The 14,718-nt window shown below is 47.7% G+C and overlaps 1 long non-coding RNA gene across 1 annotated transcript in view; it reads right to left on the bottom strand.

Annotated features, from left to right (window-relative positions):
• Nucleotides 1-10,876, bottom strand: part of LOC125084949 (uncharacterized) — a 29,922-nt gene extending 19,046 nt beyond the window's left edge. Inside the window, exons 1-2 of the long non-coding RNA XR_007122744.1 lie at nt 10,667-10,876; nt 7,013-7,170 (exon numbers count right to left, since the gene is read on the bottom strand). This is a non-coding gene — a long non-coding RNA (uncharacterized LOC125084949). The remainder of the gene's footprint in view (nt 1-7,012; nt 7,171-10,666) is intronic.
• Between the last annotated feature and the right edge of the window lie 3,842 nt (nt 10,877-14,718).

The following is a 14,718-nucleotide window of genomic DNA, read 5'->3' as shown; positions in this document are numbered from 1 at the left end:
CACAAATCCAATGATTAGTCATTGGGAACCACTCGCGTGATCTGTTTTTCACCAAAATACCCCTATGGAATAACCAAACAGCACTGTAACATTTTGGAGCCACTTGCCAAGACAAATTAGGTGTCAGCCAAGGTTATTTGTAACATACGAAAGCAAAAAAAGCAAATGTCTTCTAGGACTTGTGAAAGTGAGACAGCCCCCAAATAGGCGTCACTTGCCCCCTGGCCCTCTGCCATCAAGGTTCCAGCTCAGTGAAAGGCCCCCTACAAAGATTTCAGCCCCTACTGAAGTCCCCAGTATTGGTAAGGTAGGAGTTTCTGGTTGTGGCTGTCTGGTCTGTTGCTGTGTCTAAAAAAGTTACCTAATAGAAAAGTCCGGTTGCCCAGGAAACAGCTGACTGACTACCAGAGACTGGAACCAAGGGACACTGGGTAAGGCCCAAAGTAAAATGTGTACAAGCTTAACAGGCAACAGGCTTATATGCTTTAGCCACTCCAGGGGTCGGCCTCAGTCCACTCTGGATTATCCCAGACCCACAGTACAAGCAGACCCATACCCTCTCTGGGAACCCCACACACACCCAGAGCGTGTACTTCATGGACCCCTGAACCTTGATGACCCTTGATGGGGGATCATTAAGTCATTTTTGCAGGATCCTGAATGGGACCCAGAAGACCACGGGGTCCTGAACTGCTTCCCACATTCTCATTCAGCCCAGGCCACAAGGTTCCCTGCAAGTCCCCTCCCTGTCCCTTTGGTGTCTGGGAACAGGAATGAAAAAGGATCCAGAGAGTCAGTATTGGGTCTTTCTGAGATGGATGGGTCTCCTTAGGTAAATGGTTCGTAACTTCTCATAGCTCCTAGACCCTTTGAGAACTCAACAAATGTTACTGGCCGTCTCCTCAGAAAATGCACGTTGTCATCCATGCACAAGTCTGAATACATCATCTCCACACACAACACTGAATGTGATGCCAGACACCCTGCGGCTCCATAGGCCTCCAATTAAGAGTGTTTCTCAAGGTAGACCTGCTTCTGAGGACTGTTTGGGACCCCTGAGATCCCAACAGAGGCAGAGCATAAGGAAGGGGACATCAGCATTCTCCAGGCTTCCCAGCTCAGACCCAGCAGACATGTGCCCAGCAGCTTGTGAAGAGGCATTAGTTACTCAGTTAACCAGGGAGCTGCTGGCCAGGTCATCCATTGGAAAGATTGTCAAGAGCTTGCAGAAGGAATTAATTCACTGTCACGGTCAGCCAGATAACCCAGAACCAGGCAACCAAGACAGCTGTTTACCCAGGGGGTCTTCTGGGGGTCGATCCTAGAAATTCTGAGCCTGTCCTTTTAGGTAGCAGCCAAACTGACTGCCAGGCAGCTTTGTGGTCAGTTGGGGGTTAAACCAACAGTGCACCGGGCAGGCTTGTTCTGAGGCAAAGATGTCCTACCATTGTGTCAACGCAAAAGTACCCTGGAAGGACGACAGAAAAATCAGCCTTGGCCAGGGCCTCCCAAGGGCATCTTGACAACATGAAAGCAAGAATGCTTGCCTCTAGGACCAGGCTGATGAGGGACTGGGAAAGGGGCAGGGGGCTCTGGGCTCAGGGAGTCAGAGGTGGCCTCTAGATGTAACATGTTGGGCTTCCCTTACAGCCCACTGGCCCTGAGGTCACTGTCCCCACCTCCCTGTCCTTAAGGCAAGTGCTCTGAAAAGAAAACAGGGAAAGCAGAGAGAGCCTAAGAAAACTGAAAAGAGAATTCATGGAAACAATAAGAAGCTGCACAGTTTCAGGGGCTGTAGCATCTGGGGTGGGGTGACAGCACAGAGAGGGGTGACAGGGCACAGCAGGGCAAATGCTGATGAGAAATTCCATCACCCATGGAGCGGCACCCGAGCTCACGACCCCCTCCGTGATCAAACATTTGGTGGAGGAAGTGACTCTGGCGGAGAAGTGACTGTACAGGGGCCCCCTTGCCCATCGCCGGGGAGACTGAGACTGAGAGTGAGCCTGAGGCAGTGCCCCAAGGGCGAGCACAGGGGAGTCCTAGGAGCCGGAAGACAGGACCTCTAGGCCAGAGACTCTGTGATCTTGAGCAATGACCCCATGTCTCGGGACTTTCTCTCACTTCAGAAACTGGGGTTGTAGGGGCACCTGGGTGGCTCAGTGGGTTAAAGCCTCTGCCTTCGGCTCAGGTCATGATCCCAGAGTCCTGGGATTGAGCCCCGTATCGGGCTCCCTGCTCTGCGGGGAGCCTGCTTCCTCCTCTCTCTCTCTCCCTGCCTCTGCCTACTTGTAATCTCTGTCAAATAAATAAATAAAATCTTAAAAAAAAAAAAAAAAGAAATTGGGGTTGTACACTCTGACTGAGGTGAAGCACCAGGAGCCCTCCGGCATGGCTCTCTGACACCGTCCTTGCAGGGAAGGCGGGACCCTCAGGGATCCTGCCTCCCTCACAGTTTGAGGGACAATGGGATGACCAATAAAGTGCCTTTGTCAAGGGTCCAGCAGGAACATAAGTCATGAACTCCAAATTCTTCACATCCCAGTCCTTTTGGCAGGATGAACGGGGCCCATCCCACAGTGCACAGCAGACTCTCTGGGGGAGCGTCTTTAAAATAACATAAAACTAGGGCATCTGGGTGGCTCAGTGGATTAAGCCTCTGTCTTTGGCTCAGGTCATGATCTCAGGGTCCTGGGATCGAGCCCTGCATCAGGCTCCCCACCCCCACCCCGCCTGTCTGCCTACTTGAGCGATCTCTCTCTGTCAAACAAATAAAATCTTGAAAAAAAAAATAACATAAAACAAAAGGATTTTTTTTAGTTGCTCTTAATTTTGAAATTTTTTTTTTCACATGAAGCCACAGATACACAAGCATGGAGATCCTTAAACATAAACCTTCGGCACAGATGCATAAAACTTTCACTTCATGATAAATTCTAGAAATTGGGAGGGAAAAACATTCTTGAAAAGAATTACATTTCCACTAAGCTTCTCGATCCCTAACTGAAATGGAGGCCAGGGGGAGGCCCCACTTTGAGCCCAAATTCTACTCCATGAAAAAGAAAAGTGTTGCCTTGAGAGCCCTCCTCCAGGTCTTCCTAGAAATGATTTTAGACTGCTCGTCTTTGAAACACTTCAGTTCGAGATACGCTGCTATGAAAACTTTCCGTGCTGTCATTTCTGTGACAGCTTGTCCTTGACCAGAGCTTGCCGTGTAGCCGCTAGCAGGGGTGGGCAGGGCAGGGGCTCTCTGGTACCAAAGATGCTCACCTACGTTCCAGGTGGGTCCACAGTTTTGTCAATTTTCCTACAGTTCTTGACTCCTCTCCTTATTAAGTTTTTACTTGCTTTGATGGGTTCTGCTTGTTGCTTTGTATTTCTGCATTTTCTCACAGCCTTTCTTCCTTTCTGTGTATCTAAGGCCTTCACTGCTGTTCACTCTGGTCCTGTGAGCCTCTGCGGGTTGGCTCTGGAGCATCAGCAGGGGAGGCTTTGAGCCTTCTGCACCCAGCTTGACTTCTTTGAATTCTCTTGGGTGATTCCCTGGGTGAGGCAACGTCCTGTTCTCAGGCACATTCAGAAGCGAGAGAACCAGTTTTGGACATTGCTGAGAGGTTGCAAAGGACTGTACTAATTCCAGGGGGTGGGCCGAAAGAGCCCTCTTGACTCAGATGTTATTTTTCTGGAAAGATCTTATGAATATATCTTCTGGGAACTGGCTTTTGGATTCCAGCCTTGTGGGTTTTTCAAAAGGTAATTCTGCTGCTGTAGCCTTCTATTCACAATCTGGCCATATTCTCAGCACTTGTTACATTTCTACACAGATATTTTTAAACTTTGGCTCAGTTCATTGTTGATTCACTCAATGTCTCCAAGAATAAAGTGGTAATAAGCACTGGCTTCCAGAACACACCCAGAAACTGGCCCAGGCCAGGAATCCTTGGGCAGGGTAACCCTTAAGTCACCGGCCCTCCTTAACAGAGGCTATTTCATTAAAATCCCTGACCTCGCCACAGCTCGATGGCTCGGACCTCTTCTAAGCCAGAATCAGAGGTGCTGAGTTCTTGGGGCCCCATGGGTCTTCTAGTACACCCAGCCCTCTTCATGCGCTTCCATTCCAAGACTTGTTTTTCCACTCTCCAGTGTTCTCTGATGCGGAGTGAACCTCCTCACTTCACTCACTCTGGTCTTTGATTTTGAGGGTCCTTCAATGATCTCCTTTAGCTGGTGATTATTCTGCTCTGTCTGTCCTGTGATGAGCTCCTTCTCTGATATTTGCTCTGTCTCCCTCACACACAGAGATCGAAGTGGGGCAGCCCCTCGATCATGAAAGCTTCCCAATTCCTCACTGAACCCCAGGAACCTGAGGCTTCCCAAGGATCCAATGGTCTGAGAAGATTAGGGGAGAGAAGAGACCTAGCAGGAGAATAGCTGCTCAGAAACACTATGTGGGGTGGAGGCTGGCACTCCTCTTGGTCTATCTCAGGTCCTACCCCATGAAGCTGCACCCAGAGCACATGACCCGATGTTTCTATGGTAATGGTATACAATCGAAACTCTTGTCTCTGCATCATTTCGAGGTTCCCACATCTGCATCTTTAATTCGTTGCTCAGATATCCAGAAGCAATGAGCCAGAATACAAAGAAATGGGAGACTCGATTGAAGAGCCAGGGTCCTGGGGAAAAGATGGACAGGGTACTTTTGACAGGAGAAAAAGGGCCTTGAGGTCAGGGACTATGAAGCTAGGGACCAAGGCTATGACACCTGGGAGGGACCAGGGATTTGGGGTTTAAGAAGCTTATATTAGGGGGGTGCCTGGGTGGCTTAGCGGGTTAAGCCTCTGCCTTGGACTCAAGTCATGATCTCAGGGTTTTGGGATCAAGCCGCATATCAGGCTCTCTGCTCAGCAGGGAGCCTGCTTCCCCCACCATCTTCCTGCTGCTCTGCCTACTTACGATCTCTGTCAAAAAATAAAAAATTAAAAAAAATTTTTAAAAAAGAAGCTTAGATTAGGAAATAAAGAAAAGGCCCAGGAGAGGTTGCCTAGAAGATTCCTAGAGCCCCAGAAAGCAGAGATCTAGGACCAGCTAGTAGGGGCAAGGGGAGAGAACAGCTTGTCCTAATGAAGGCCTCCTCCATTGCAGATCAGTCCTGTACTGGGCCTTCTAGCCGCTGCAGACACGCGAGCAGACTTCTTAGCATTCCTGCAAGGGAATCTGTCCAGAGGACCCCAACACTGGGTAGGAGTGAAGAAAGAGGCTCTTTGTAAATGTTTCAAATTATAGTTCTAGATCACAGAGTTAAGGCTGCATCACAGAAAACAGTTATTCCCTTCTCCTTTCCCCACTGCCAGCTCCCAGAGGACATCATCTCCCCCTTGGGCTTTTCCATCCCCGAGCTTTGCCAAGTTGTGTTTCCTTCCTCTGAGGTCCTGCCACCTTCCCCTCAGCTCTTGTATCACAACACGTGTCCCTTGTTTGCAGGGGTGACTCTTTACCAGCTTATGTCATGTGATAAAGACGTTTGGTCAAGCTTTCCAAGCACCTCATAGCAACAGTCTTCTCCCTCATTCATTTGTATTCCCTTTACTTCTCTTTTTGGGCAGTATCTTCAAAGTGATCCTTTGCTGTATCTTTTTCCTTAATGCATCTTGAAGAGGAACCATATTTGCATAGGACATTTGTGCCAGGGAGACTCAAGTGTTCTGTCCTAGACTTGCACAGATTTTGTTGCTATTCAAGCTTTTGTGTGTAATCGTGTTTCTCACCTTAAAAGAATAAATGTGATATTTTGTATATGAGAGGTTAAAAAGGTAAGATATAAAGAGCACTAATAGATATGGGCCAGTGTGTTCTTAAGTAAAGACTCAGCCTATGAAACAGAACACACCATTGTCTCAACCACCCTCTGCCTGAGCCTGAGTCTACGTCTCAACAGTGAAAATCATTGGCCTTGGATATGGACATAACCCCCTGACCCACCCTCAAGTCTGCTTTTATCTTCAGTTGTCATGATTTCCTTGATTGATTTTCTTTGTGGTTTTACTAACTTGTGTTGTATTCTGAAAAAAGTCTAGTTTCATATGTCCTAGAACAGTCTTTCTCCATGGCCTTGTGCTTGGGTCTTCATCTCTAGTACCTCTCAAACAAGAGGCCTGTCCCTTCAGACAAGCCTTTCAGATGTTGTTTTCCTTATAATCAGACACTAAACTCAAAAAAAAACAAGACTCAGTTTTACACCCAATCCATTTTGGTGTTTCCTGGGCAGCCACCAGCTCCCGAGGCTTGCTCCCTCAACCTTACCCCCCTGACATGGCAATCACGTGCAAGAGACCCGCAAAATAACAGACACAGTGCTATCCTCACATTTCATTAGCTCCACATTTTTTTATTAGTGCCACATTAAAGAGTTGGCCTGTTGACTTATGTATCCAGCCCACAGGGTAGAAAAACCTATAAAGTCTTTTAAAAATGAAGTTCCAGTCATTCAGAGGTTAATTTTCTATAGTCAAGGGTACAAAGCATTAGTAAGATATTATATTAACAAGAACATTTTAGAGTCTGTACACTTTACAGGATGACTTGAGAAGCCTGGCTAAGTGGATGTGTTCATGCCCCCTGGGAACATCCTTCGATATAGTTCTATATCAAACCCCACAAAAGGTTATTTCTCTTCATTCTGATATTGCTGGTTATGGTTATAATTTAACCACTCAATCTTATCTTCAGCAGATGGTTTCTGCATTCCTACCATGCTTGCCAGAAGACACATTATAAGCTAAAAGACAGAAATTGCATGTCCAACAAAGGACTGTCTCAGATCCAGCCTGGAAGGGACTGGTTGGATACTAACCAAAGGACGCTACAAAAAAAGACTCATGGGTACAGGATTCTTAGCATCAGCTAACATTACCTGTAAGACTGTCCCAGGGAACTGAGTAAGGACTCCTGGGACACTTAGCTCAGAACAGAAACAAGCAAATCACCATGACTCTGGGGCAGAGGTGCTGACCTGTGTTTCAAGAATCCGTGGAGACTGGTGTGTTGTTGCATTGTGCATTGGTACTGCACTGACCTCAGCGTCCAGAGGAACAAAATCACACATCCTTAGTCAATGGGCCTTCGTGCTGACTTACAAACTCCATGAATAGAGAATGGCAGGTCTGCGCTCTGGTGGAGAAGAAAATGAAGACTCAGTGATAGCCCAGCATACCTCCTGCTCCCCCCTGTCCCTGGCCCCCGGGATGAGATGACAGATGACTGGAATCACACCTGGGGAGACATCTGCAGCTCACCCTTCTCCAGGATCATTTTCTGCTTCAGCCCCACTCCAGAGGAGTCTTAGTATTAAGAAGTAATCTTACACGTTGCAGCAGTCCCTGATGTGCCCAGCCAAGACAGTCCACCTGCTCCCAGCCCTCAGTCTTGCTCCTTTCCCCAGAAAGAGGCAGTGAGGCAGGGAAGCTATGTGAGAGACAGGCTGAAAACCAGCTGGGATCCAAGCCACAATGGCTGAGCCTGTGAAACCTGAATGACATACTCCCGAGTTCATGTCCCAGCTCTGTCACAAGCTAGCCGTGGTCTGTCTGCATTTCTGTTCTCCCTTTCCATAGAATAATGGCGAGGGCCTTACCACTTTGGCTTGTTATGAATCTTTAATGAATTCACATGTACAAAGACCTTAGAACAGTACAGCATCATGAATGAGTGACCATGATGTTGTATCTTATTTTCACTTGGGAGAACTGGAGGAAGACTGTCCCTTTGAGCTTTGATGAACACTGTTCGTTTCAGCCCCAGCCTGGAAATCAACTAAGATCATGGGTAAGTGCTTCATCAAGGGCACTCATTGATGACAGAGGAGCAGACCTGGAAAACCAGTATGCTTCTGTAGCTTCCCTAGAACAGTATTGTTGCCTTCCCACTGCAGCTCTAACCTCCTGCCAAAGCCTGTCTACAGCCCCTCCCTGCTGAAGAACCCCTCCTGTTTCCACTTTTGCCTCCACTTCTTCAGGGTAGAATTTCTGCCTCCCCCAGAAGCAGGGTAGGTGAGCAAACAGCCATGACCGAGCTTCTCTCCATGTTGCCAGACCCAAGGGTGAACTCTGGGCAATGGGACAGAAGGTGGGATGTGGACACAAGATTCCCAGTCCTCCCTCAGAGACCTACTCACCTGGCACATTGCCAAGGATTCCACATTAACAGATGCTTCTGTCAGAAGTGCTCTAGTGTGTTATCATTTGGAAATTATAAAGCAACAATGTCCCCTGTTAATATTTACATTTCACCAGCCTTTGAAATAACATTTTAGTGAATGCTCTTGTCAATAATTATCTTGTGCATGCCCTTAATTGTTTCTTAGAATAAATTTCAGTAATAGAATTGTTGAGTTAGTATAAGAATTTTGACACAGACAGACAAATAAGACTTCCAAACAAGGGGGTACCCAGTGACTCAGTTGGTTAAGCATTTGACTCTTGAGCTCAGCTCAGATCTTGATTTCAGGGTCGTGAGTTCAAGCCCCATGCCCAGTGGGGAGCCTACTTAAATAAATAAATAAATACATACATATATACATACATATATATATAAAAAAAAAAAATTGCTACCAATTTACACTCTTACCAGCAGTAAACCTGCATTCCTGTTTCCTGAACCTTTGCCAAATGCATATTTCATAGTCTCTATCTCTATGTCTCTATAAATCACTGCCAGCTTCTTAGATGAAAAATTATATGTCTTTGTGAATTATCAAAGTTCCCATGAGAGTTTATCAGTTGACTATTATTAGAATCATGCTCTGTAACAGCCTGCCACCAAGTCTCTGGGGCATATAAGATTTTGTTTCATATTCATGCACGTGTGGGGTAGCTGGGCCTCAGCCAATAGGTTTGACTTAGTCTGGCCTCAGGATGGGCTCAGGTCTGTTCTCTAGGTCGTTAATTCTCCTGGGACTAAAGGGCAACCTGGGCACATTCCTCTGCTCACAGTGGCAGAAACACATGAGAAAAAGCCTCTGCTCACATCACAGCCACAAGAGTTTCATTGGTCAAAGCAAGCCACCTGCCAAGTTCAATGTCCAAACCCACTAATGCAACTACAACTGTTAAACTAAAAACTATTCCACATGCTTCTTAGCAGTATTTCTTTCTTTGGAGTATTGGCTTCTTGGGAGTGCCTTAGAACAATGGGCAGATTTAGATATGATGGTCAGAGAAGGTAAAAGTCCTGGAGGCAACAGTGAGCTTGTTACATTAGGAGACTACATAGGGGCAAGTGTGAGCCAAGCAAGGAAGCAGGGGAGGTAGGAGGGGGCCAGTTGCCCAGGTCACAGTGATGTGCTATCATTAAAATGTAGGGAGAGGGGCATCTGGGTGGCTCAGTTGCTAAGCGTCTACCTTTGGCTCAGGTCATGATCCCAGGGTCCTGGAATCGAGCCCCACATTGGGATCCCTGCTTGGCAGGAAGTCTGCTTCTCCCTCTCCAGCTTCCCAAACTGTTTGCGTTCCCTCTCTCTCTCTGTCAAATAAATATTTTTAAGTTAAAAAAAATTTTTTTTAATAAATAAAAAATAAAATGTGGGGAGAGCTGATCAGAATCCAGAGAAACAGCAGTGGGATCCCTTCTTGGGTTCTTGCAGAACTTTAGAGGAGCAGTGGAGCAGTGGGGAGCGGTGAGATTTAGACATGGGCCAGATAAGAGACGGGAGAGAAAACAGGGTCAAGGCCTGGGCCTCCAGGTAAAACTGGCTCCTCTCCTGGGAATAGGGAATGCCGATGGGTGTTCATGGTTTTTGAAGCATAATCAGTAATTTTATTTTTAACATGCTCAATATGAGAGAGTTATTGGACACCCACATGCAGATATATAAGGTAGTTGGCTATGTGGGCCTTGTGTCCAGAAAAAGGGACTGGAGACAGTGGTTTGGAGAGTCAGGCCTCAGGATTTAAATCCATAGCCACAATAACCTCACTTAGCAGGATGGAGAGAAGAGGAAAGTGTGGTAGTGCCACCATCCCAGGAGGAGAAGGCAAGGTTCAGGGGGCCCACTGAGAAAAGACCAAGGAATGTCCCCTCAAGCAAAATGGCTTCAAGGAAGAGGGAAGGTGAGGTGAAGTGGAAAGCCTAGAGGTGTGGTGGGAGGTGAGAAATGGGTATCACCTGCAGGGGAGTCAGTTCGACTTCTCAGTCCCTGCAAGCAGGACTCCAAGTCCCCCTTCCCCAAGATGCTCTTCCTTCCTGGAGGTGAGGGAGGGCGCCCCAGCTCCACAGTCATCTCCGGGAGACAACACTCCCAGACCACACACACCCAGTCCCCGGTCTCCGCGGCCAGGCGTCGAAATCGGGCCAGACTCTCCTTTCCAATCCAACGTCTGGGGATCCAATGTCTGAAAGGTCCTTGGGGGACTCCGCTCTGCGCACTTTGCTCAAGACACCCAAAGAATATCACGTTGATGGAGAAGAAAGGAAGGACGGGGGAAGAAACGACCTTGGTGTCCGGGACAAGGAGTCAAGGACCTGTGAGGCCCAGGTACACAGGAGAAGAAGGAATCTGGAAAGGTGACAAAGGTGAGGAGACAGGAGGGAGAGCCCAAATCTTCAGGAACCAACACGGAGGGCGTGGGGACCTCTGAAAGACTTGTTTTCGGCTGTCGCAGCCCCTCACCTGCTCCTTGGGTACCTGTGCGCGTCTCCCTAGGTGAGGCCGCTTCCTCCTGGGAAAGTCCTCTCTCTTACCGCCCCAGGCTGTTTGCGGTCCCCATGGCAACACTCCAGCGTGGGCGGGACTGCAGAAAGCGGTCCCAAGGTGGCTATTATGATGCGTGGGCAGCGGAGCCCAGGATTGGTCATCAGGGGTGGTGTGGGCGGGGACTGCGAAGGGACAGAGCTTAGAGGCCTCCTGGGAGGTCTGGCTGCTAAGAGAGCTGGTCAGACATTCAGTAAACGCCCCATCGCTGGGGACTGGCAAAGACAGAAGGAGGCAAGGGCACCTGGCTGGCTTGGTTAGCAGAGAATGTGACTCCTGATCTTGGGGTTGTGAGTTCGAGCCCCCACAATGCGTGTAGAAATTTTGTAAAATTTAAAGGGCGCCTGGGTGGCTCAGTCGGTTAAGCCACTGCCTTTGGCTCAGGTCATGATCCTGGACTCCCTGGATCTAGTCCCACATCAGGCTCCCTGCTGAGCAGGGAGTCTGTTTCTTCCTCTGACCTGCCCCTCTCTCATCCTCTCTCTCTCTCTCAAATAAAATCTTCAAAAAAAAATTAAATTAAAATTTTTTAAAAATAAGGAGGCATATGTCCCTTACTACTGGGATGAAGAAGATAAAGAGTAGGGACAAAAACCTAAAAAACATTGTTGCCAGGCAACACCACTAATGTCCACATTGCATAAAAAATAGCCTCCCCCTGGCCACTCCTGAGCCCCCATACTCCCCAAAGAAACTTCCTCTATAAAACCCAAAGAATGGATCCCAAAGGATAACCTAGGACGACAGACAACAAATGAAGGAAGTGAAGACCATGGCCCCACAGTGGAACTGGAGCCCATGACGCACCCCAGGATACTTGGAATGAAGCCCAAAGGGGCTCAGGCAAGATGGCAAGGCTGCCCATGAGGTGTCCTCAGGGGCTCAGAGCTGAGCAGAGCCCTGTGCTTTTTTTTACTCCTTCACAGAGGTGCTAGTGGTCCCCCTGCCTGAACACCTGAAACCTGGATCTGGTTATCTGGAGGGATTCTGAACATATAATTTTGGGAGCCATTTTCTTCTAGGGAATTCTTTCTACAGGAGACTGGGTTGTGATGGGGGGACAGCAAATAACTTTCATTTGGCCATCAAGACAGTGCTGTGGGCTAGAGAGGGATTATCGAAGCATGGAGAAATTATTTGATTTCAGCATTTCAACAGCTAGTAGGTATAATGACAAGCCACACTTACTGAGCCCTCACTAAGCTTCTCATGGACTGACCTGAATTCTCTACATAGAATAACTCCAGCCTGGTGAGATAGGTTCTGTGATTATCACATTAGTTGGGAAGCACAAAAGTTAAAGGAACTTCCACACCCCATGGCCAGTTAATAGCACAGTAACGAGTTAGACGCAGTCTCCAGGGCTCAGATCTTTCCACATGGGACTGAGCATTCCTGTGAGCTCCAAGACTCTAGCTCTTTATGCTAACCCAGTTATCAGTCTGGATTACAAATTTATTCTTGTCCCCTTGCTTCTGTCTGAGAGATGAAGGGCAAAGCTGAGAATCACAGGAAAGAAAATAAATTATACCACCATGGCAAGGAATGCCTCAGATTCTGTTTTCCCTTTGATGCGGGCTCCTGTAGGCTGAAGCTAAGGGTGGCCCCCAGCCTCAGGGGCTCCTGGGGAGATGGGAAGCTCCGAGGGGTCAGCATGTTCTACAGTTATTCTTGACTGAACAGGCAAATGCAAGATAGGAACCAGAGATGTATTCACTGACTGAGTCACTCGGCACAAAAACTGGTGCCCTCTGTTATTTACGATAATTTCCACAGCCCTGCACTAGTGGCAAGGTACGGTTACTGGGGGCAGGCACCCCTCAGGTTCCCCTGGCAGGCCAGAAACTTTCAATATTTCTCAATTAGTGAAATCGGAGTTACTTAAAGACCTTACAGGTTATGATAATTTGCTGTTTCTCTGTTGATTCATGGTGTTGAGACTAAAGTCCATTCTTGAGGCTTCTGGGTGGCTCAGTCATTAAGCATCTGCCTTGGCTTAGGTCATGATCTCAGGGTCCTGGGATCCAGCCCCGCATCGGGCTCTCTGCTCAGCAGGGAGCCTGCTTCCGCCTCTCTCTCTGCCTGCCTCTCTGCCTGCTTGTGATCTCTGTCTGTCAAATATATAAATAAAATTTTTTTTTTTAAGTGCACTTATGGGGGCACCTGGGTGGCTCAGTGGGCTAAAGCATCTGCCTTTGGCTCAGGTCATGATCCCAGGGTCCTGGGATGGAGCACCGCATTGGGCTCTCTGCTCAGCCAGGAGCCTGCTTCCCCCTCTCTCTCTGCCTGCCTCTCTGCCTACTTGTGATCTCTGTCAAATAAATAAATAAAATCTTTAAAAAAAAAAAAAAAGAGTGCACTTTTGATGCAGGACCTGTTCACCCATCCCAGAAGGATCCAGAAGAGACATTTTTCACCATGACTGTAAGAAAAATTTGTGAGGGGCCCCCAGCATCCTTGAACAATCTGGTCACTCTTCTCTATACTGTAGGTCAAAAGGTCCAGTAAGAACTGTTGCCACTGAATCGGGATCCCCAAAAGCAATGGGGATAATTGGGTCATGAGGTGGCAGGATCCAAGTGATGGCCTTCAATCACCAATAGGCAAGTTGGTTAATGTTTTGAAAACAGGGTCAATGCAATAATCAGAATAGTCTGACTCACAGAGACCTATGATGTTGGCTAATTGATCATGGCATCCCTAGAAGACAAATAGATGAGCAGTATACTAAACTCCTATTTGATCTGGATTAGTAGAAGAATTCTAGGTCAGGTGAACTGAATCATATGAACTTGAATCATAAAAATGGAGTCACAGACTTCATGCGATTCCCAGTCTTAAGTCATTTTACAGACCCAGAACTTCTTAAATAAAGGGGAGGCCATATCCCCTTGAGGAAGGACCCTGCTAAACTGCCAAAAACTTATATTGTTAATCTTTCTCTTAGCCTTCCCCAAAGGGACCAACAGCTACTTGCCAGGGTCACTGCTATGCACTGGAGAAAGACAAGAAATTATACCTTCAGAAATTATTGGACACTGACTCTGAACTGATAGCTGGAAACCCACCATTCAGAGCAGAGGCTTATGGAGCACAGGTGATCCATGGAGTTTTGGCTCTGTTTCATCTCATCTGGTTCATCTCACAGCAGGCACAGTGGACCCCTGATGCCACCCTCTGGTTACTTGCCCAGTTCCAGAATTGGAAGAGACAAGCTCAGCAACTGGCAGAGTTCTCACCAGTTCCCCGACCTGTGGAGTGAGGGCTATTACAGCAAGAAAGGCCAAGTGGAAGCCACTAGAACTGCCTCTGCCTAGGAAAACAGTAATTCTTGGAAGGTTTGCAAAGATTAGTGCCACCATCAAGGACTTGAAGGATGCAGGGCTGGTGACCTCCTCCACATCCCCGCCCAACTCACCTATGCAGAGGACAGACTGATCCTAGAGAATAACAATACACCTAGTTGTTTATTTTTCCTGGAAGGAGAGATGCATGAGTCTCTGCCTATTCATGGGTTGTAGGCAGTGTTTGGTTAGATGATCAAGGATTTGGAAAGAACATAATTGGAAAATTGGGGATGGTGAATTTGGAGGAAGAGGTGTGTGAATAGACCTCCCTGGGCTAAGAAACATGATTTGTGTCCTGTGTGAATGCTCACCAAAGGGTGGCCTCAGCAGAGGAGGCTTGTAATAATCAAGTGGATAGAATGACCCATCCCGTGGTTACTACTCAGCCCCTTTTCCCAGCCACCCCACTCATCACCCGATGGGCTTATCATCAGAACAAAGTGGCTCTGATCACAGGGATGGAGCTTATGCATGGGTTCGGCAACAGGGATCATTCACCAAGGCCAACCTGGCTGTAGCCACTGCCTTACTTGCCAGCAGCAGAGACTAAGTCCCCAATATGGCGCCATTCCCAAAATGATTCTGTTGGACAGCTTCCACCCTGGAAGTGACAGCAAGCACTTT

This window comes from Lutra lutra, chromosome 14 (assembly GCF_902655055.1).
Source record: "Lutra lutra chromosome 14, mLutLut1.2, whole genome shotgun sequence".
NCBI classification, from domain to species: Eukaryota; Metazoa; Chordata; class Mammalia; order Carnivora; family Mustelidae; genus Lutra; species Lutra lutra.
The sequence above is the reverse complement of the archived record's forward strand: the minus strand, read 5'-3'. Positions and strand labels throughout refer to the sequence as shown.